This window comes from Daktulosphaira vitifoliae, unplaced genomic scaffold (genome assembly GCF_025091365.1).
Source record: "Daktulosphaira vitifoliae isolate Bord-2020 unplaced genomic scaffold, ASM2509136v1 Scaffold_4, whole genome shotgun sequence".
Lineage (NCBI taxonomy): Eukaryota > Metazoa > Arthropoda > Insecta > Hemiptera > Phylloxeridae > Daktulosphaira > Daktulosphaira vitifoliae.
Window position 1 is genome coordinate 2,564,957 of NW_026099575.1, and position 23,411 is coordinate 2,588,367.

Consider the following 23,411-nt stretch of genomic DNA (forward strand, 5'->3'; position numbering starts at 1 on the left):
AAAAAAAAAAAAAAAAAAAAAAAAAAACACATCATAGTAAAACCAATACCTTCTCAGCTTCGCATCGAAGCTAAAATAAGTAAAACCATATTTAGCTGAATAATATTCAATCTTACTTAAACTTAGACATATAACGTTTACCACATAGTTTTTTCATTTTACTTTTAAGAAGGCCATCTTCAAGCTCAAGGATAAAATGTCTTAATAGCTTGTCTTTACCACGAGCGAGTGGTAGCAGATTGTAAATAAGAGATATTTTTTTTGAAATTTAAGTTTACAGAAAACCATTGTTTTTTCTTTTTCGCTCAATTTATTATTTAATAATTTAGCATAGCTTTGCAAAACTATCACTTGCTTTTGTAATGTTTTCTAAGTATAAAATTATAATAAACATTAGTCTATTTTAGCTTCGATGCGAAGCTGAGAAGTTTTACTAAGATGTGTTTTTTTTTTGTGCCTGTTACCACTTTTTCTCAGCTCTCACCGAACCGAATTCTTTCAATGATACGTCAAAAGATTACAAATCGTATCTAGTCGAAGACATTACCCTCAAAAATTGAAAAAAAATCCTTCGTTCCCCGTAAATGGGGGAAACCTCCAAAAAAATTACAAATTTAAAAAACGCTAATTTTCGAAATTTTTAAAAATGTTTTTAATTAAAATAGTTATAACTTTTTTAAAAATAACCAAATCAATATAATTTTTTTTTTTATAGATGCATGTCTTTACCTATCATTTGGTGTATTTTTTTTTTATATTTGACACTATACCTGTCCACAGGGGGGGATTGAAAATGACAACTTTTTCACAAAAAATTAATTTTTCCAACTTGACTTTTGAAAATGTTCCGGATAGTCTGACACTTATATATATATATTACATTAAAGTTAATGAAATGTTCTTTATTATGAAAAAAAAAAATTTTAGGAGGATAGATTAATTTAGCCAAAACAATTGAAGGGGGCCAATTTCCAATAACAATACAGAAATATCATAAAATTACAGGGAGACAATTAAAATATTAAATATTTTATATTTTATATTTTAAGGGACCTGAACTTAAAAATTGCTATCTATAAGAGCATATTTACAAGAAATGTGTTTATCATAAGCTTCGAAAGCGAAGGTTCGAAGAAGCGTATATGATAAAAAAGACTTTTCTTTGTCGAATATGTTCATAGATATAATTTTTAATTTATTTTATATAATTTACCTCTCAAAACCCTTTCTTAATGAGAAGATTTTACACCAATGAATACGATACAACTACGCAGCAAAATATTAAATTTTATTTTATGGTATAGAAACTCAAATAGACAAATATAAAATTATTTTATTAGAATTAATTTTATGTAAATCATTATTGTTTTCTATTAGAATAGACACTAAATTTTATGAAAAGTTTATAACGAAATTTATTTTATTAACCCTTTAAAGCATATAGTTATATTCATACAACTTTCATAATATTGTAATTACTCATAGAAAGTAGACCAATTTTTTTTGATATTATAGTATTTCGAATAAATTTCAAATTATTATAAGTTCATAAAGTTAAATATCGAAAAAATTATTGTCTAAAACAAAATTTATTAATAACAAATGTGGTCATTTGAGCAAAACATTTGGTTTTAGTAGTTTTGGCAACTACGTAATTCAGGGGATAATTTTTTTTCAAAAATTTAAAATATTTTTTGTTAGTCCTGTTCTAACTAAAAAAGTTTGAGGGTTAATAACGATGTTATTTTTCTGATAAAAAAAGTATATTGGTTCATAACGATTTTAAAAAATTACTCATTGAGTAACAATAATTTTAACACATTCAGTAGGTGGGTATGTAATGAGGGTGCGTTCAGCTCGTACTGGTGTATGAATACTTCACTGTCGTTTCATCAAAATTTTTTGTAAGAAATTGTCTAAAAGATATATATTTTAGAATGTGAAAAAAATAAAATAAAATTTTAACTATTTATTTAGTAGTTATAAAAAAATATATATGCTTTAAACGAGTTTAAGTGTAACTATGGGAGATTCGTATGTAGCTACGGTCAGGGTAATCAAATAAGAAGGCCGAGAGAGGATCGTACATGACATACAAGCTCGCTGACACACCCTAGTTACTCGCAGACACAAAGCGGCCAAATTTTAGGTGACGGGAACGATCACTTTTGTCCGTGTGCAAACCGCTCGCCGGAGTAGGTGTCACCACTGGTACAAGCACCGGCAACTGGCCCAGTCCGGTACCTCGCCAGAAGTTAGTGTCAGAACAAAGATAGGGCAGAACGGGATTTGGAACGACTTGGAGACGTCAAGAGACCGTCGTCGTAGTCTGGTAAGGCGACCGGACATACCTGACATTTTGCGCCTACATGCAGCGAACACGGTAGAGATTTCTAAAATCATTAAGCTGGATTTCACCGAGCTGGAGAACCTACAAGTAGATCAGCTGTCCCTATGGATCGGACTCGTGTCACATTGCACTCCGGTTTTACAACTGGGTAGTGATGGCGACGCTTCCTCTTCACGTCCGACCGGTTGTATTAATACTAGTCAAAACATGTTTTTCACCAGTTGCCTAATTGATTAATTGAAATTAATTAAAATGGACATATGTAAGTTCTCTCAATAAATGTTTGCTATGATTTTTTTATTTTCAATGAAATTTTACATATTAATTTTAAATAAAAAGTTAAAAGAAAAACAAAGTTTCACCATCTCTTAAATAATAAATGTTTGGATATAATTAATTTACTGGGAACGAGATCATTTTTTTTTTAACATTATATATATATATAATTTATACAATACAACTTGTGATGTACTGACGTATTGTTGAGCCTAATCAATCCAAGTGGCAATAAACACACAACAATTTTTTTTTAATAAATAAATCATGTGTGATGTATTAGTTTTACTATAATAATTCGTGTCGATCTTTCATAAAAATATTTTTTTTTTAAACTATCAATATGTAGTATTGTTAAAGCTAAACTAACATCTATTATTGTCGTTTTCAATGCACAGTTTACAGAAATGGCGCAACAAGTTTTGAATAAAATAGAATATTTTAAATATTTACAGATGCAAATCAGTCGCAGCTTTTATGCAAGAAAATCATATTATTTAACACTAAACTTAAATTATTGTATTAACTATCCAAAGTGTAGTATGATATATATATAAATAGTCAGTCACCCTATAAAACCAATATAATTACCCACATTAGATTACTTGAAACACTCTTATATAATAAGGTTATTTAAATAAGTGCAAATTTTAAATCACGCTTATGATAAATTTAATTTTAAAATCACAATTTAAAAATACATTATACTAATAATATACTAATAATTATACAAATACAATATATTAAAATACATTACTTTCACAAAAATAATTTGACACTAAAATAGAAATTGTTACACTATGACTTTTTTAATTAAATTATTAAATTTTTTTAACATTATTTAATTATGAAATTTGAATGTTTATAAATGTTAGTTAATCACCTACTTTAAAATAATCTAGTATTCTGAGTTAATAAAGTCTAGAGGTAATTTAAACAGTTTGACACAAATTATTAAAAGTGCATACTTTTCTGGAGTAAAATTTTAGTTTGTTTCATAAATCCCATTTTGAAGCCCAAATTTGTGCAAAATGTATCTATACCGTATGGAATATCGCGTTTTGAATAACTGGGGGCAAGGTTCAATGGTTTATATATTGTATTATTAATGGGCATAATAACTTCACTGAAGTTTTTAAATTTTTCGTCATAAATATTTAATAAAGAGAGAGTTCATATTTTAAATCTTGATGTTTTAAATTTTCTTTTGTATTTATACAAATTTATACAAAATTAACAAATTGAAATCTATAACAATTGCGTAGTAAATTGAACTCAATATTATTCAACCAATCTTCATTTTTTCAGTTAAATTTTCAATAGTTACTGTATTTTCATTGGGTCGAATATGATCACTAATGTTAATTTTATCAAGTTTCTCATAGACATTGTTAGTTTCTTTATAATTATAAATTTCCAAATCTTTGGTCAACTCAATCCAATTTTTATGAGTAAAAATTTTATTCAACTTCTTAACCATTTCTTCATTTGTGTAACACAAAGAAGTGTAAAATGAAGTAATTAAAATTATGATTATTAGCAAAATATTCATTATTGGTTTTTATATAGATTTACTATACTAAAGTTTAAATACTTTAATAAAATTAAAATGTATATAAAATGCTATTTTATAGTACTTTATGAATCAGGTAACATAGGTATTTTATTTGTAAAGACTACATCTAATTTTAAATATGTTATATTTTATAAAGTACATATTTTCTTGATTTTTGCAACAATCTCATATCTAAAAAAATAAAACAAAAATAGCTCTTGGCCTTATAGATCATTGTTTATTCTTTATTTAAAGTTAATATTTTAAATCATAGATAAATTGAGTCTTAATACTTTATATGTAACGGAGAATAGCGAATAGAAAATTTTTCAATGTGACATTTACTTTTAATCAATAATTAAAAATATATTAGAATTAGACGACATAGTATTAAAATATAGTATAGTGGCTATTATATATTTTGTACCAGATATCATTTTTTTTTAAATTGCTATCTGATTGTATATAGATATATATTTACATTTTCGAAACGAAAATATTTATTAAATTAATAATATTACATGAATATTCAAAAGGGAAAATATGATAATAGGTACACCTGGATATTTGGAGTAATTAAATACAGGTTTTCTTTTGTAAACTATTTAAGTAGTATTTGAATGTTTTTACACTTATACCAATATACTTTAAATCATAAACCAATCGAGTCTTAACACTTTATTTAACATGTAGCGAAAAACAAATAGAAAGGTTTTTTTTATAATTAAAACTACATTCAATCTGTTAGGGGCCTGAATTAATAATTATAAATATATTAGAATCAGACGACGCAGTATTAAAAACCAATACACTGACTATTATGAATACTACATGTGTATAGAAATTATAATTATTTTCTTGAAACAATAAAAAGTTATTGGATTAATATTATTGCTTTTTTGTTATGACACGGCACCGCTCTAGGCTGCCACACAATCGATATCTGCTGTCTACCTAAGAATATGACAATCGGTGGACATCGTGCCCTTTAGGGGTGGGGGGTTGTCAAGGCCAGCGCTCACAGTGTATTACTAATTATGCGTGCTGTTCCGTTCTGGCGTTCATCTAGACCCATTGCGTCAGGCTGTCGTATAGATATTTATACATAAAGTATATATATAGTATTCACAGTGTGCGAATCGGTTTCTCTCGGTTTAAAGAGCTGACACGACTCGGTAACTTAAGCTGACCGTCTTTTGTGAGTTACGACGATTGTTTCTGTTGTTCTTCTTTTCTTTTATATAGGGTGTTAGTAAATGCTATGTCACGAGTAGTAGGGTGATATTCAGTAGGACCTAAAAATAGCGAAATCAAAAACTAAAATTTCCTATCTCCAAAATTGAGGTTTTCCAGTTACCCTGCTATAAATTTTATTTTTATCCATAATAAACATCACCACGGTATTTCCCACAAAATTCACATACAAATTGAGTGGTCACTTGATTTTTTGTAACTTTCGTGCCCTCTTCTAAACTTTGGGTTCAGAGTTAGAAAAAAAATTTACTTTAGTGTTACCCATCAATTTGTTTTGAAATTTCACTGGGAGTTTTGTGATGCAGTTTATTTTTAGTTTAAACGGTTATATAACTAGAAAAACTGGAAAAAACACACAGATAATGTGATACTTTTTTAATTTCACGAGTTTATTTCATCTTTTATTATTTATTCAAACCGATTATAATTTTTATCATTAAAACTCATATAATGTTTTTATTTTTTTCTTTTTAGATTGGAAAAATAAAACAATCACAAGATTGAAATGAATATTTTAAACTTTATTACAATAGGATAATTAGAAATAATTATTTTGATGTAAAAAACCCCATAAAAAATCACCCTACTACTCGTGACATAGCATTTACTAACACTATGTATGTAAGTTAGTGAATATTGTGTCTCTGGTGTCATTTCTATTAAATAAACGGCTCGACACCAATTGGAAAACTGAATATGTGCTCTGTTGACTACTCGAGTTACTCAATTAACCTTGTTTTCTTTTTTTCGTATTATTTAAAAATCAAATCATAAATTTATCTGTGTGGTGCTGTTAGGGATTAGTTTAAAATTTGAGGATTTTAGTCAAACCAAAAATCGGAAGCACCTGACGTCTGTTCAAAAATGTCCGTATCTCCTGAAATGAGTTTTAATTATCTGAAGCAAACACAGGCAATCATGTAAATTGGTTAATAGAGAGAGATTATATAATAAAGTTAAGTTATTCTTGTATTTAATTAGGTACGCCTGCATAAAAATGAAAATAAAATGTGCTGAGAAACAATAATATCAATACAAAAATATTTTGTAAAAATTAATCTTAGGACTGATGGATTAGTGGGTAATGTAATAAACAAAAAAATATCATTTTTTTACAGAATGGTAGATCAATGGACGACAACGGTCCAGTCGATCAAGAGTCCAAAATTACCCCAATCGTCCATCGCGTATCGCCGTAGGACACCACGATAATGTAGAGCGTAAAAAGGTGATTGGCCATTCTAGGCCATTTAGCCAAGATAAAATCATTAAGCCGGATTTCACCGAGCTGGAGAACCTACAAGTAGATCAGCTGTCCCTATGGATCGGACTCGTGTCACATTGCACTCCGGTTTTACAACTGGGTAGTGATGGCGACGCTTCCTCTTCACATCCGACCGGTTGTTTTAATACTAGTTAAAACATGTTTTTCACTAGCTTCCTAAATGATTAATTGAAATTAATTACCAAAACAACAACAATTTGAGTACCATTTATAGTAAATTACATTATATGAATATATTTAAGATCAACAGATTTTTGAAACATTTTCAAAGTAAAGCTTGAAAAATTTTTGTCAAAATGCATGTTGAATGAAAAGGACATGAGTATGTGCTCACAATAAGTGTTTTTTTATCATTTATTCATTTTAAATAAAATTATGTATATTAATTTTAAGTAAAAAGTTAAATAAAAAACAGATTTGCTCAATATCTAAAATTATAATTTTTGGATATTATTCATTTACAGGTGTAAATCTCTTCATTGAAGCCAAAATTTTCACAAAATGTTTCTATATGGTCTGGATTATCGCGTTCTGAAATATTGGGGCAAAGACTTAAAGGTAAATATATATTTTTTTAATTTGCATTATTAATGGGCGTAATAACTTCATTAATGTTTAGTTATACAGAAATAATTACACATTATAAAATAGAAAGTGTTAAACTATAAGTTATTTAATGAAATTACTTTTTTATATGAGGTTTTGTTTATTTTAAATTAATAGTTATATGCTTATATATAATATTATTAATTTTCATATTCTTAAATGTTCTAATATTCTTATATAATACATAATATAATGTTCTAGTTATGTATTCTGATTCATATCTTTTAATCCAAAAAAAAAAAAACCTATATACTGTTAATGATTATAAAATTTTTCAATCATGTTGTAGTGGATTCAATTAAATATTATTGAACCAACCTTCATTTTTTCAGTTAAGTTACCAATTGTTACTGTATTTTCATTGAGTCGAATATGATCATTAATTTTAATCTCGCCAAGGTTCTCATAAGCATTGTTAGTTTTTTCATAATCATAAACTTGCAAAGTTTTTTGTTAATTCAATCTAATTTTTATGAGTAAATATTTTAATTAGCTTCTTAACTTTTTCTTCGCCTGTGATACATAAAGAGACGTTAAATGAAGTAATTAAAATCAAAAATCTTATCAAAATATTCATTATTGGCATATATATAAATTTATTATACTAAAGTTCCTTCTCTAATAAAGTTTAAATGTATAAACAAAATTATTTTATTATAATTTATGAATCCGATCACATATGACATAAAATTTATTTAAATGTTTTTCAAAAATTAGTCTTATGGATTAGATAGGTAACTTACATACTAGAAATAGGCCTAATAAGTAAATACTTATTCAGTGGTGGACAGGGCCGACCATTGATAGAGTGCGCAGGTACGATAGCCCGAGGGAGTTCAGAACATAACAGGATGTGCAAAAACAATAAAAATATAGCGCACTAAGGCCGAAAAATAGCATACACAAGCGGAGGCGCTTGACGTGTGAACGAAAGACACCCAACATATAGTCATTGAACAACAATTGTGGACTGTACACGGTGGGTAATTAACGCTTAGGCCATTGATTTGCCGTACTGAGTGGGCGAGGGTGTAGGTAGAGCTAAGATGCTAGAGATCATATAGTAACTCAATTATTCTCATGCTCACACAAGACCGACAAAAAGCTAATTTTGTATAACATTTTAATCATAGAAAAAAAAAATTACCTGTTTACATATTTCTTTTTTTTTTGAGATACTATATTATTTAATAAACAAATTAGCTTAAATTAAAAGATTCGCCAAAGCAAAATTAATTTTTAAATTTCTAATTGACATTTCATTTTTTTTTAATATATTATAAGTCCAAAAAAATTAGAAAGTCCCAAACAGTGAAATCTTGAATAGATCGTCGTAGATTTTGTGTATTTTAAAATCATCAAAAGAATTGGTTTTGACAGGGAAAAATGGCTTTTTATCGTCAGAATGAGATAGCGATTCCTAGCGTGATTTTGGAAGCTGAGGCTTTCTATTCTAATTGATTAATTATGAGGGTCCTACTTATACTTAAGGTTACTTAAAAATCTGTTCAATAGTAGATTTTATCCCATAATTAGTTGCTTATTTTGTATATTAAAGTAACCCTGCTTTAGTAATTTTGTATACTCATAGTAATATATGAAATATATGTAAAAACTATAACATAATATTATATGCTAATATTAAAAGTGATAATATAATATTACAACCATCAATGTAGTTCTCCCTCTATGACAAGGAATTTCTTAATCATATTAAAATATTTTACTATGAGGTTTTTTTTTTGTGTCTGTCATTCATTTCTCTATATTTTCACTTGAGCAATTTTTTTTAAACAACACGTCAAATGATCAAACTAGTGTCTAGTTAATGTTACTATCCTCCTTGCTTTTGGAATAATCCATCAATTTCCTAAAATTAAATACTATCTAAAAGTTTGCTTCGAAGCGTTTCTTATAATGGCGATTCTAATCACTGCTAGATATCATCTATGCTTGTACCAACTGTGCCACGACCCCACTGTGCGACCATTATCAAATATAAAAATGATTGTAATAATTTACATTAATAGATTTCAACATTTTTTAAATTTAAATTGAATAAGTTAAGTTTTTATTCAAGAGTCCCCATTTTGATCAACCTTCTGTGGTCATGCAATAGATCAGATTTTCAAAAAATTTACAACAAATAAAAGTGAAATACCTAGGTATTTAAGAGTAATTTTTCCAATTTTTGATACTAATGTCTTCTATTAGATACGATGTGTTATCTTTTGACGTATCGTCGAAAGAAATCGGTTCAGTGAGAGCTGAGAAAAAATGACGACAAACATAAAAATAAACGCGTCATTGCAAAATAAATATCTTTTTAACTTCGCTACAAAAAGCTTAAAATATACGACATTTTTTATTTGTTTTTTGTAAATATTAAAAAAGGCTATCTGAATCTTTGTTGTCACACAAGGAAAAATTAAAAATTTAATCTCCTATCCATATACTTGAATTTGATACCAGTTTCTAATTGCAACCCCATATTTTAATGTATACTTGTTGTCATTAAAAAAAATAATTAATTTAAATTCTACACGAGATACGCTACTATGAAATTCTGGAGAGACAATATTATTTTATGTACCGATAAAAACTATAGGTTAATTGTATCAACATACGTTATTAGAAAAACGTAGGTAAGAATGGTAAACTTATTCATAAACGAAGATAAAATTTAATCACTATTATAAAATATAACTTATGATGGAAATGATCACTTATAACCAAAAGCAATTCCTGTTAAAATTTATAATATCATGACAGTTATCATATTACTGTAAGATTGAATTTATTTATTCATTGTCATGTTATGTATTTATTGAATAATACTCTGTAAAATTATGGTTACTTGAAATACGAAAAACAAGAGAACATTAGGCGCATCTTTAATAAATTTTTAGAACGAATTTTTTTTCTATGATGTATAAAAATATATAGCTAGTATTATAATGCTTCTTAATAATATAAGACGTATGTTTTCTTTTTATAAAAAAAAACCAATACTTTGCGAACGACTATTGTGAAAAAATATGTTACTGATCACATATAAAAGATTAAATTTATAACAATAAACTTTTTTTACGATTCATGAATTAAACTTAGTATACTGCAATCTTCAATTTTTCACAGTCTATATTATTTTATACAAATGTAGATCCAGAAAATATGTTTGAGGAAGATCATAACATATCATAAGATTGAATGACCTTATTTTTGTTTGCTATTAAATATTAAACAATTTCCAAAAAAGAGTATCATAATTTAGTTCCGTTAATAAGCTAACATAATGCACATAAAAACAAATTCTCATTAAAATATACAAAATAAAATTCCAATATTTTTAGATATGTATATTGAGCTTTGATGCGAAGCGAAGAATCTATTAATTTTACTATGATATGTTTTTAACTGTCACCACTTATTTCAACTCTCACCAGACCATTTTATTTCAACAATTCGTCAAAAAATTTCAAATCGTATCACAATAAAATTACGATTATTAAAATCGGTAAATATCGAAATTTTGTTCACTTTATTTTTTAAAACTATCATTACTTTCAAAAAATAAATAATTAAAATCTAATTGTTTTTGTAAATACTTTAGGTATATTCCTTTTGTTGGGGCCAGGGGCACTAAATATTATATTGCGTACCCGAACCGGCTAATTGCACCAATACCGATCAGGCTGCGTAGTGTGGTGTATGTAAATAGAATCACTGGAGGGGGGGGGGTCGCCTGCGCAGCAACCAGTGATCTATGTAGTGACAGATGTGTTAGTGTGTAATTATGTAAGTGTATGCTATCAAACTAAAAAATAAATAATTTAAACCTTTTTACAACAATTAATAATAATAATTTAATAGATGAGTTGACTAGATAAATTTAGCCCTTCTGGCTCAACAAATAATAATGAAAATATGAACTCTAAAAATATAACAGAATAATGACAAAAAATAAACTCTACGACTTCAATGACAGCACTAAATCAGTTCAATAATTATAATAAACAAAATTTAATTCAAAATAAAATTCAATAATAACTACGCTAAATTGAGAAAAAGAAAACAAAAATCAGTAATACATAAATTTCAATGGTACTCACAATTCGCAGAGCTGCTGGCCAGAGATGCTACCTAAAACTAAAACACGTATCACAACAATAACAAATGAAATTAACTAAATACAATTTTTGGTAACACAAATTTAAATCTAACAACTGACTAGAATACGGTAGCTAATTAGTAGCAATGAATCACAATAAAATATCTTTAGTAGCTAATTAGTAGCTTAAAAAATTGATCCTCGCAATTAGTGAAAAGAAAAAATATGAATAAAAAACTATTTGAGTTTTTTTAAACTTTAAATTTGCCGTAACGATTTTAAAACAAAACCAAAAACGTCTATATCAAATTTATATATGTATATATTCAACTAACAAAAAAAACTTGTTTCACCAAACACAAATCAGTAGATTATTGCACAATACAATGTTTAATTATACTATAATGCGGTTATGTGCGTGTGTGGTGTGTAGTGTGTGAACAGCTGATCGGTCGGTAGTAGCGATATCCACTACTACTTGCGTAGTAGTGAGTAGGTGTGGTGATAAAAGTTAGACCGGTCCGAGTACACTGGGCGCGCGTGCGTACAACACACTATTATGTTGCAGCTGCAACACCTTTCATTTTGTACAAATTTAAAACAATAGTGATTTTATATTTTCGACTCTAAATTGCTATAACATATTGGAAAATGAATGGATCAATACAATTTTTTTATATGAAAAAATTACTTTATATTTAAAGTGATCCCATGATCTCATACTGGTTTCCTATGCCAATGGCCGAGCGAATTTGTATGATGCAACCTCATTATGTCTGAGTCAACTATAATTGCAACATTTGACGAAATTCTGTCAAATAAATAAAGGTACAGCCGACCTCAAAAAAACAAGAATAGAGTCCATGGTAATGATGATGAGGATATTTAAGGAATTACTTGTTATAAATTATACATTTTCCTTTTATTTAACTAAATAAATTTGACTATAAGAATTAAATAATGTTTGTAACAAACAATTGTGATCATCATGTAATATAACATTTTTTTTGAAAAATGTTTAACACAAAACGTAAATATAAAATAAATATTCAAAATTGTCAATTAATTATTTTAAATCATTGTTGATAAATAAACACGTGTAATACACTAATAATGACTAATAGAATACGTTTTTACTAACAATTTTCGTCTAAGTATATCTTATTATATATTTAATTTTGAAAATTATAATATAAAAATTGTTACATTAGTTATAAACAAATAACTTTACTCTAGAATAGAAAGTGTTACCATATAACTTATTTAATAAAATTAACTTTTTTATGTATTAAGTTTTATTTGTCTATTTATTAAATTAATTCTTTTAAAAGAAATTAGCTTTCTGAAATATATAGTCCAGAAGTAATTTAAACAATATAATGCAAATTATAACAAACACATACTTTTTTGGGGTAAAGTGATGGTTATTATTTATAAACATCACCATCGAAGCCTAAATCTTTACAAAATTTTTGTACACCGTTTGGAATTTCCAATTCTATACTTTTGTTCCATAGTTCAAAACACCTGTATTCATCACTATTTGTATAAATATATTTCTTGAAATTTTTTTTAAAATGTTCAAAATTTTTGTCAAAAATATTGTAGTTAAAAAGTTTCTTAGAAATCTTAATATCATCAATGTTTTCGATATTATTAATTTTTGATGGCCACTTTGCTAATTTTTTTAAAGCTGCAAGAACCGGAGTTGAGTGATTAAAAAAATGTAGTGCATTTATCATACAAGTTATTAATGGATTGAAAGTATTAACAGACTTATTAAATAGGTTCAAGTATTTAATTATTTTATCATCATAATTAACATTACTATTATTATTTTTTGTTTTCTTCGATTGATCTTTTAATTTTTGGTAAAAACTAATCTGGCTTTGAGGATATTCAAATTTTTTAACAATGTTGTAGTAGATTGAACTCAATATTATTAAACCATCTTCCATTTTTTTCTTTAAATTTTTACTTGTTACTATCTCTGTATCGCCATCGTCGGGTTTAAATAGATTGTTAGTACTAATTATATCATTGTTATTTCTATAATAACAGTAGTATTTTGTTAACTCCTTCCAATTTGCATGACCAAAAATTTCATTTAGTTTCGTAATCTTATTTGTATTTGCATTACAATAGATTGTACAAGAGTTGGCGAAAATTGATATAATTAAAATTACAAGCATTATATATTAATATTAATTAATTAATAATTAATATATTTAAGATATCCGTAATTACCATTTATATAAACTTATTATATTAAATTTTTAATACTGTAATAAAATTTTAATGCGTATACAAATTTATTTTATATTACATTATGAATCAGGTCACATGTGTATTTTATTTGTATAGAATACAATACATTTTTAATTATTTTGATAATATTCCATAATATACGTAAAAATTCTTGATTTTTGCACAAGCTCATATGTTACATAGTGAACAAAATATGGAAGAATAGCTTAGTGATTAAGATATTAATATTAGTAAGATATTCAATTTAAATTTTAGTATAGATTACATCGTTCAGGTCTAGAACTTTGCGATTCAGCCATTTTAAAGATACCCATTTGGCATCGCAGTTTTGGTTAAAAAGTCGTTATAGCGCTTATAATGTATAGAGAGTTGAAACAAATACTTGATGTAATTAACTTATGAAAAGAGTAATGGAGCTTTTCCGAACTTAGCCATTGCTCCTAGGATTTTTTTATGAGTACTAATAACTTAATCTGCTATGGAACGCAGAATAAATACAAGAATTAAAAATTGAGTATTGAAAATTACGTAGTTTGTGGATTTTAAATAATACGAAAATTGTAAATTTTGTAAATTCTATAAGCAGCGTTAAAATTATTTCTTCGTCATTAAATTTTCACTAGACGTTGTAGCGTTACGCTACTGCTTTATCATTGGTTGACAGTTGCAAGAAAGTCCGCTGGACAGCGCTGTTCGACAACCCTTATTCAAAAAATGTAAATTAAAGTATTTATCTATTATTTTTTTTTATTATTTTTTATTATATTTATTGTAATGATTATTTTATATACCAGTCTTAGCGACTGTAAATTATGCACTTTAATAATTACTGTTTCAATTACCTCTAGACTTTATGAACTGAGAATACTTTCATAATAAAATAATGTCAAAAAAAATTAATAATTTAATGAGAAAAGTCATGATTTAACAATTTTNGTAAATTATGCACTTTAATAATTACTGTTTCAATTACCTCTAGACTTTATGAACTGAGAATACTTTCATAATAAAATAATGTCAAAAAAAATTAATAATTTAATGAGAAAAGTCATGATTTAACAATTTTTATTTAATGTCTAATTTTTGTTGTAAAAGTAATGTATTCATTTCTAAATTGTGATTTCAAAATTAAATTTATCATAAGCATGATCTAAAATTTGTACTTATTTTAAAAAACATTGTCATAAAATAGTATTTCAAGTAATCTAATATTGGTAATTATATTGGGTTATAGTGTAACGGATTACGTATATATATCATACTACACTTTGGATAGTTAATACAACAATTTCGGTGTAGTGTTAAATAATATGATTTCTTTGCATAAAAGAAGCGACTGATTTTATTTGTAAATATTGTAAAAATTCTCTATTTTATTAAAATATACTTATAATTATACACCCTTATTTTGATTTTTAATGAGTAAGTATGATCGGTTTTTGCACACTCTAAAATTTGTTGCGCTATTTCTCTAAGCTGCACATTATAAACAATATTAAAAAACAATTGTTTAGTTATAACAATATTACAAATTAAGAGCTTTAAAAAAGTATATTTTGTTGAAAGATCGACACCAATAATTATAAAAGATTCACTGCATGAACATTATTTTATTATAGTAAAACTATTACATCATAAATGATGCGATTATTTAAAAAATAATTGTTGTGTGTCTATTGCCACTTGGATTGATTAGGTTCAACAATACGTCATTATTTAAAAAGTTTTATATGTATATACCATTGTTGTGAACTGGCTTTTTGCTGCTTAATTGTAATTATGTAATTTAATAGTATATATATAATAATCATGGGAACGGAAGCCTCTATTGTCTTGTATAAAGTATTTACCAGGCAAGCATCTAGTCCTTCTAGAACATTCGATGCTTGCTCAGCCTTTTTCAATGCATTGGGCCTACGGCCGCCGCCACCTGAGGCGACGCGCCAGTAGGAGTCAGCTACTCGTTCAAGAGTCATATAGTTCATAGGGTCGTACCTGGACGACTCTCCACTGAATCTTTTGTTAATTTGCTCACTGAATCTTTTATGTTAACTTGTTCACTGAATCTTTTATGTTAATTTGCTCACTGAATCTTTTATATTAATTATCAACTAATTAAAATCGAGAAGTTAATTATAAGTGTAAACATATTTTTAAATATAATAAACTAATTATCAAACGCATTATCTTTCATTTTGTCTACCGTACCAACCCGGTTACAACACCATGTTTGAAAAAACTATCTCTTTTCCTGTTAATGAATAATATCCAAAAATTATAATTTTAGATATCGCAAAAATGTTTTTTTTATTTAACTTTACTTAATATTAATATATATATATATATATATATATATATATATAGTTTTATTAAAAATAAATTATTTCTTTTCATTCAACATACATTCTGATAAGAACTTTTTAAGCTTAACTTTTGAAAATGTTTCAAAAATCTTGCGATCATAAATATACAGGGTGATTCATTAAGGATAAGACACTCGTTTACTCAGTATCTNGATTCATTAAGGATAAGACACTCGTTTACTCAGTAACTATTGAAAATTTTTAATTTTTGGTAAGGAAAATATTGTTTGATTCAAAAAACACTACAATAATATGTAGTAAAAACATGATATTTTTCATCCCTTCAAGGTTAAAAAACATTAACTTGAGTTTTTCTAAATGAGAACACATATTTTGAATTTAATAACATTTTTGAGTTTTTAATTTAATAGTAAATGGCATTTGAATTTTTAATATAACTTTATTCGTTTATTAAATATAAACATTTAAAGTTTCAAATTTTTGAGTTAATATACATGTATAATACAGTAAGGATTAAAATTACAGATAGCTAATTGTTTTTTTATAACATTGCTGTCACAGTCACGGATTGTTCATTATCAATTATGACTATCAATAGATATACATTCTGTATTGTCAATTAGTATATTTATAAACTCACAACAATGTGCCTTACTACCATTGATAACAACAATGCTTTGTACCTGTTAATATCGATGTCATAAAAAACCAATTAGCTATCTGTAATTTTAATCCCTACTGTATTATACATGTATATTAACTCAACAATTTGAAACTTTAAGTGTTAATATCTAATAAACGAATAAAGTTATATTAAAAATGCAAATGCCATTTACTATTATATCATGTTTTTACTACATATTATTGTAGTGTTTTTTGAATCAAACAATATTTTCCTTACCAAAAATTATAAATTTTCAATAGTTACTGAGTAAACGAGTGTCTTATCCTTAATGAATCTCCAAGTCGTCCGAAATCCCATTCTGCCCTCCCTTTGTTCTGACACTATCTTCTGGCGTGTTACTGGACTGGGCCAGTTGCCGGTGCTTGTGCCAGTGGTGGCACCTACTTCGGCGAGCGGTTTGCGCGTGGACAAAAGTGATCGTTCCCGTCATCTATAATTTAGCCGCTTTGTGTCTGCGGGTTACTGGCCTGGTTAACTAAGGTGTGTCAGCGAGCTTGTATGTCCTGTACGATCCTCTCTCGGCCTTCTTACATGACTACCCTGACCGTAGCCGATCTCCCCTAGTTCCTTCTTGCCACTCTCTACGGTACACTCTACCAGGTCTTCTGCCGGTCAAGAAGGGAACCCGACTTAATTTCCCATTGATGCTCTGCAGCATCGCGTTGATTTCGACCGCCGCTGTATTTTAATACTAAAAACATGTTTTTGAACCGATATGACATATTTCGGTTTTGATTTCAATTTTGAAAACAATTGTTCTTTTTTCGATTTAGCTTTCAATTGTGAAATAGGTTTTTGGTTTTTTTTTTATTTGATAATATTTTGAAATCGATGTTTGTTTTTTGGGTTACAATAATTTATACAAAAGTTTTAAAAAGCAATTATTGTCTTCTTAGACTTGTTTAAAGCACACATTTTTTTTTTATAACTAATAAAGAAATAGTTAAAATTTTATTTATTTTTTTTTTTTACATTTCAAACTATATATCTTTTAGGAAATTTCTTACAAAAAACTTTGATGGAACGACAGTGAAGTATTCATACACCAGTACGAGCTGAACGCACCCTCATTACATACCCACCTACTGAATGTGTTAAAATTATTGTTACTCAATGAGTAATTTTTTAAAATCGTTATGAACCAATATACTTTTTTTATCAGAAAAGGTCTAAAAAGAAATAATTTACAGTTTTGAAAAAAAAAATCCTTTTTTTTCCATATTTGTAATAAATAATAAAAATATGCTTAAATGTAGTCAAAGATGGCAATAATTATTTGAAAAAAATGTTTGAACAATATAATTATTTTATTATATAATATAACTATATTAAATGTACTAACAGCACAATAAAATATTTATGATTAACAAAAAAATTTTTTATAAGCTAATTGAATTTTTTCAGTTGTTTCATGTATATAGTGATTTCACTAATATTTTTATTCAACAAAAATGTGTATTTAAATACGAGAATACGTACACCAATTCGAATTGCACCCAACCTTTACCATTATTGCCCCATAAACGTTTTTTGTAAGAAAAAAGTATACGCATTGAATATTTTGAATTGTTTAATAAAAAGGAATAAGTAAATTTTTTTTTCTTATGAATAATATAAAATATGCTTTAAATGTATTCTAAGAAAACACAATAATTATAAAAAAAATTTCAACAAAATGATAAATTTATTAATAGTTTAATTTTACAAGATTTTCATAAATTGAAAAAACGGGTCAATTATTACAAACATTGAGAACAATAGAAACCGATTTTCTCACTTACTGAACACCTTTAAAATAAATAGTCTAATTCGTATAATTGCACAGATGCAATAATTTTTTTATTTTGCGATTACTTGCAAATATAACTCGGGTAAATTTCCTAAAAAATAAAATCTATTTAATCAATATATTTATATTTTTTCAAGATTAAAAAAAATTATTCTGTAAACTACGTAGTTGCCAAAATTACTAAATCCAAATGTTTTGCTTACATGACGACATTTGTTATTAATAAATTTCATTTTTAGACAATAACTTTAACTAGATTTAACTTTATGAACTTATTACAATTTGAAATATATTCAAAAAACTATAATATCAATATAATTGGTCTACTTCAAATTTTCTATGAATAATTACAATATTATGAATGTAACTATATGCTCAAGGGTTAATAAAATTAATTTCGTTATAAACTTTTTATAAAAAATTATTCAAAATATAGTTTTTATTCCGATAGAACACATTGATGATTTACAAAAATTATAATTTTAATAAAAAAATATCACAAATTAGATTATAACAAACAGTGACGGAATATCGTTGAAAATAATATTGTAATTTTAAAGAACAAACATTCAAAAAACACATAATTTTATACAATTTTATACTTTTTAACACCCAAATCCCTGTATGATAGAAAATACTTAAAAAACATGTATAATTTAATTTCTAAAATGGTAATACATACAGGGTGATTTTATTATCATAACCCACTCAATTACTTACAGAATAATAATAATTAAAATTTTTTTTTTTATTATTATCTTTAGTTACACATTATTCTTGAATTATTAACTATGTAATACTTTTTAAGTTCATCCCTTATGCCTGGTAAGGGTGTCAACTTTGTTTTTTTAAATGGTNTTGAATTTTTAACTATGTAATACTTTTTAAGTTCATCCCTTATGCCTTGGAAGGGGGTCAACTTTGTTTTTTTAAATGGTAACACATATTTTGAATTTAATAAAATGTTTGAGTTTTTAATTCAATAGTAAATGGCATTTGAATTTTTAATGAAACTTAATTTGTTTATTAGATATAAACATTTAAAGTTTCAAATTTTTGAGTTAATATATAGGTATAATACACAAGGGATTACAAATACAGGTAGTTAATTGATTTTTTATTATATTGCTATCACAGTCACGGATTGTTTATTATCAATTATGACTATCAATAGATATACATTCTGTATTGTCAGTTAGTGTATTTATAAACTCACAACAATGTGTTTTACTACCATTGATAATAACAATACTTTGTACCTGCTAATATCGATGTAATAAAAAACCAATTAGCTACCTGTATTTGTAATCTCTTGTGTATTATACCTATATATTAACTCAAAAAATTGAAATTTTAAATGTTAATATCTAATAAACGAATAAAGTTATATTAAAAATTCAAATGACATTTGTTATTAAATTAAAAACTCAAACATTTTATTAAATTCAAAATATGTGTTACCATTTAAAAAAACAAAGTTGACACCCTTACCAGGCATAAGGGATGAACTTAAAAAGTATTACATAGTTAATAATTCAAGAATAATGTGTAACTAAAGATAATAATAAAAAAAAAAATTTTAATTATTATTATTCTGTAAGTAATTGAGTGGGTTATGATAATAAAATCACCCTGTATAATCAACTAGTTTATTTATTAGATAATTTAGAAAAAATTTAATCTAATTAAGAAAATGACTAGTTGATAATGATTTTTTAACCAATAATTCGAAAGTTAAATATGTTAATAATAACGTGTAATAATTGCTTTATTTGAGAAATATGTTATATTTTTTAACACTTTTTCTACTAAAGGAGAATAATTTTATATTTGTCTATTTGAGTTTCTATACCATGAAATAAATTTTAATATTTTGCTGTGTAGTTGTATCGTATTTATTGGTGTTTGAATGTTAAAATCTTCTCATTAAAAAGGGGTTTTGGGAAATAAATTATAGAAAATAAATTAAAAATCTATAAACATATTCAACAAAGAAAAGTCATTTTTAACATAAACGCCACTTTAAGCCTTAGCTTCCATGACTAATGATAAACACACTTCTTGTAAATAGATTCTTATAGTTCACAATTTATAAGCTCAGGCCCCTTAAATACTTTATTAATCACTTTTAAACTTTATGATTTGACTTTATTTTTATAAGAAACTGGCCCCTTTAGTCGTTTTAGATTAATCTAGTCCCCATTAAAATTTTACCAGAGTCTCAACTTATTCGAAATTTATAGATTTCTTTTATTGTACAAACAAATGAACAAGTAAAAAACACACACAAAAGTGCGTAAAATTACAAGGGCAGTTTTAAAATAATTTTACTAGAGTACAGACGAAACGCACAGGGCGATTAACTTAATTAATTAACAACATTATGCATGTTATTGAACCATAAACAAAAGCTGTCAATGGCAGCCATATTCATAATTAGTATTCGTTAATCATTTTGTATTTACGTTAAAGCAGCGAAAAACAATGGACAACACAAAATTATTACACACTAATGGGTTTATACCAAATTGAAGGAAAATCGAACAAAGTCTATCAAAACAAACAGTTGACGCGTAAGCCATCAATTTTTTAGACTGGTGGTGAGGGAATAAATAAACAAACACGCTAAAGATCATCTGTCACGTGATGTACTCAACAGTGTTTGTATAGGTAGCCACAAAGACTCTTTTTGAAGGCGCTCTCTGCCAATCAGTGTTAAAATGTACACCCCAATTTTTTTATAAAAAGTTGCTAGACAACTGAAAAAATTATTTATATTTTTTTTTTATATAATTTGTACTCGAGAAAAAGTTTAAGCTTTTCTGTCTCGATCAATATTAAATGTCAATAATACTAAATTATTGTATTTAAAAATATAGAAAAAATACTAATATAAGCTTTTTTTAATAAGATTCTCACTCTCTGGGAATTTTTTTTAATATTAGTACAATAAAAATTTATTGTTAACTTTTATCGTGTAACTAGTCTTAAAGTTAATGTCTTTGTTTTAAAATACATCAAACCGGCGGACAGTGCAAAGAAACTTGCTCTATTTATAGCATTTTATTTTGGACTTGGTGATTATTTTGCCGCAAAGAATTAAAAATATTGGTGTCGATCTCTCAATAAAATATACTCCCTCAAAAAACTCGTTCAACAAAGATAAAAAATATGGATACAATAAATATATTATAATTATAATTATGATAAAAATACAGTGTTTAGAAGAATTTTTTACATACTAAAATCAGTCACATAGATTTTGTAAAATGAAATTGTATTGTTTAAAATTAAATCGATTTTGTAAACAATAATAATACATGAAGTCAAAGTTAGATTACTTAACATATTATTGCATGCCATAGGATATAAGTCCAAAAAAATTAAATAATGCTTTCGAACCACAAACAATCTATTACGTATTAAACCATTAAGATTAATTCTAAAATTTAAATAATATTTATTATTTATAAGTATATAAATTATAAGTATAATAATAATATATAATATTTAATAGTATTTATTATTTATTCAACCCCAAAATCACCACAAAATATTATCCATTTTATTTTTTTATACTATTTTTTAAAATAAATTTTTATCATGAATTTAAATTATCCATTTACTAATATTTTCAATTCTTTTATTTTTGGTTTATTTTATAAAGTAAAATTTTTTTTTTTATCATTTCTTCAAAATAGCCATATTTTAAACAAAAATATATGTGGAATTAGAACAATCGAATTTTTTGATTAACAAACAAAAATTTATATAAACTAGTTGAAACTTCACTGAGCTGTGTATGTAAACAGTGAGTTCACTAGTATTTTTAATTAAAGAAAACTGAACTTAAATACTGTCATGTTTGATAAAGTGTATATGAATTATGCCTCGAAATGTTATTAAAAAATATATAAAATTGTTTCTATTACTAGAGAGCAAATATAAATGACTCTTATACATATAAACATATTTGAAACCTACAAAATACTACATCTTTAGAAGTTGACACGGTAATAAAAGGTTAATGGAAAAATAAATTGTAACGCCGTTATGATTTGGATAACTGGAGTAAATTTATTTTATTTTAAATTATAATAATATTATTGGATCATTCCATGTGAAATCACCTAATGTGTGTGCTGTATAGTTCAGAAATTTATATCATAGGCTTCTTAAAGATCATTGACAATAAAAATAATAATTTTTTTTATTGTTTTTCTACCAGATAGCGCATTTTTTATAATTAGAAAAATGAAAAAACAGTCTATGTTCTAGAGCCTATAACTTCACATACAAATAAGCTATCACTGTGGAACTAACACTGTTATTCTTATATTAAATAGTACTTCAATTTCATTTTTCAGTTTATGCATTTTGAATTTTTTTTAACATCGAAGTTTTGATTTAAATTTTGCAGTATTTTAATAGCAAAATTTGAAGGTCAAAAAATTGTTTAATCAAAATTCTTTTTTCTTTTCGGAAACTTTTAGATATGTTATTTTAACCCATATCATATTTGAATCGATTTATAATTTTTTTGTATCGTTTGTATCGAACCCACGACCCCGAGATTAAGAGTCTCGTGCTCTATTAAAAAGAGACTCTTAATCTCGGGGTCGTGGGTTCGAGCCCCNTTCGGAAACTTTTAGATATGTTATTTTAACCCATATCATATTTGAATCGATTTATAATTTTTTTGTATCGTTTTACGGTCTTTAACACGTGTTGTATGCTAAAAATAGCCAACTTTATCATCTCATTTCACAAAATTGACTGAACGAATATTTTTCAAATTTACATAGTACTTACCTTTAGGCAATTAAAACGTTGTAGCGTTACGCTACTGCTTTATCATTGGTTGACAGTTGCAAGAAAGTCCGCTGGACAGCGCTGTTCGACAACCCT

At 26.2% G+C, this 23,411-nt stretch overlaps 1 long non-coding RNA gene across 1 annotated transcript; it reads right to left on the reverse strand.

Annotated features, from left to right (window-relative positions):
• Positions 1 to 3,410: 3,410 nt before the first annotated feature.
• LOC126905374 (uncharacterized) lies at positions 3,411 to 11,942 on the reverse strand. The gene is made up of 3 exons (XR_007703976.1): positions 11,439 to 11,942; positions 7,645 to 7,839; positions 3,411 to 6,876 (listed from the first exon to the last, which is right to left on the reverse strand). It is a non-coding gene; the product is annotated as an uncharacterized LOC126905374 (long non-coding RNA).
• Between the last annotated feature and the right edge of the window lie 11,469 nt (positions 11,943 to 23,411).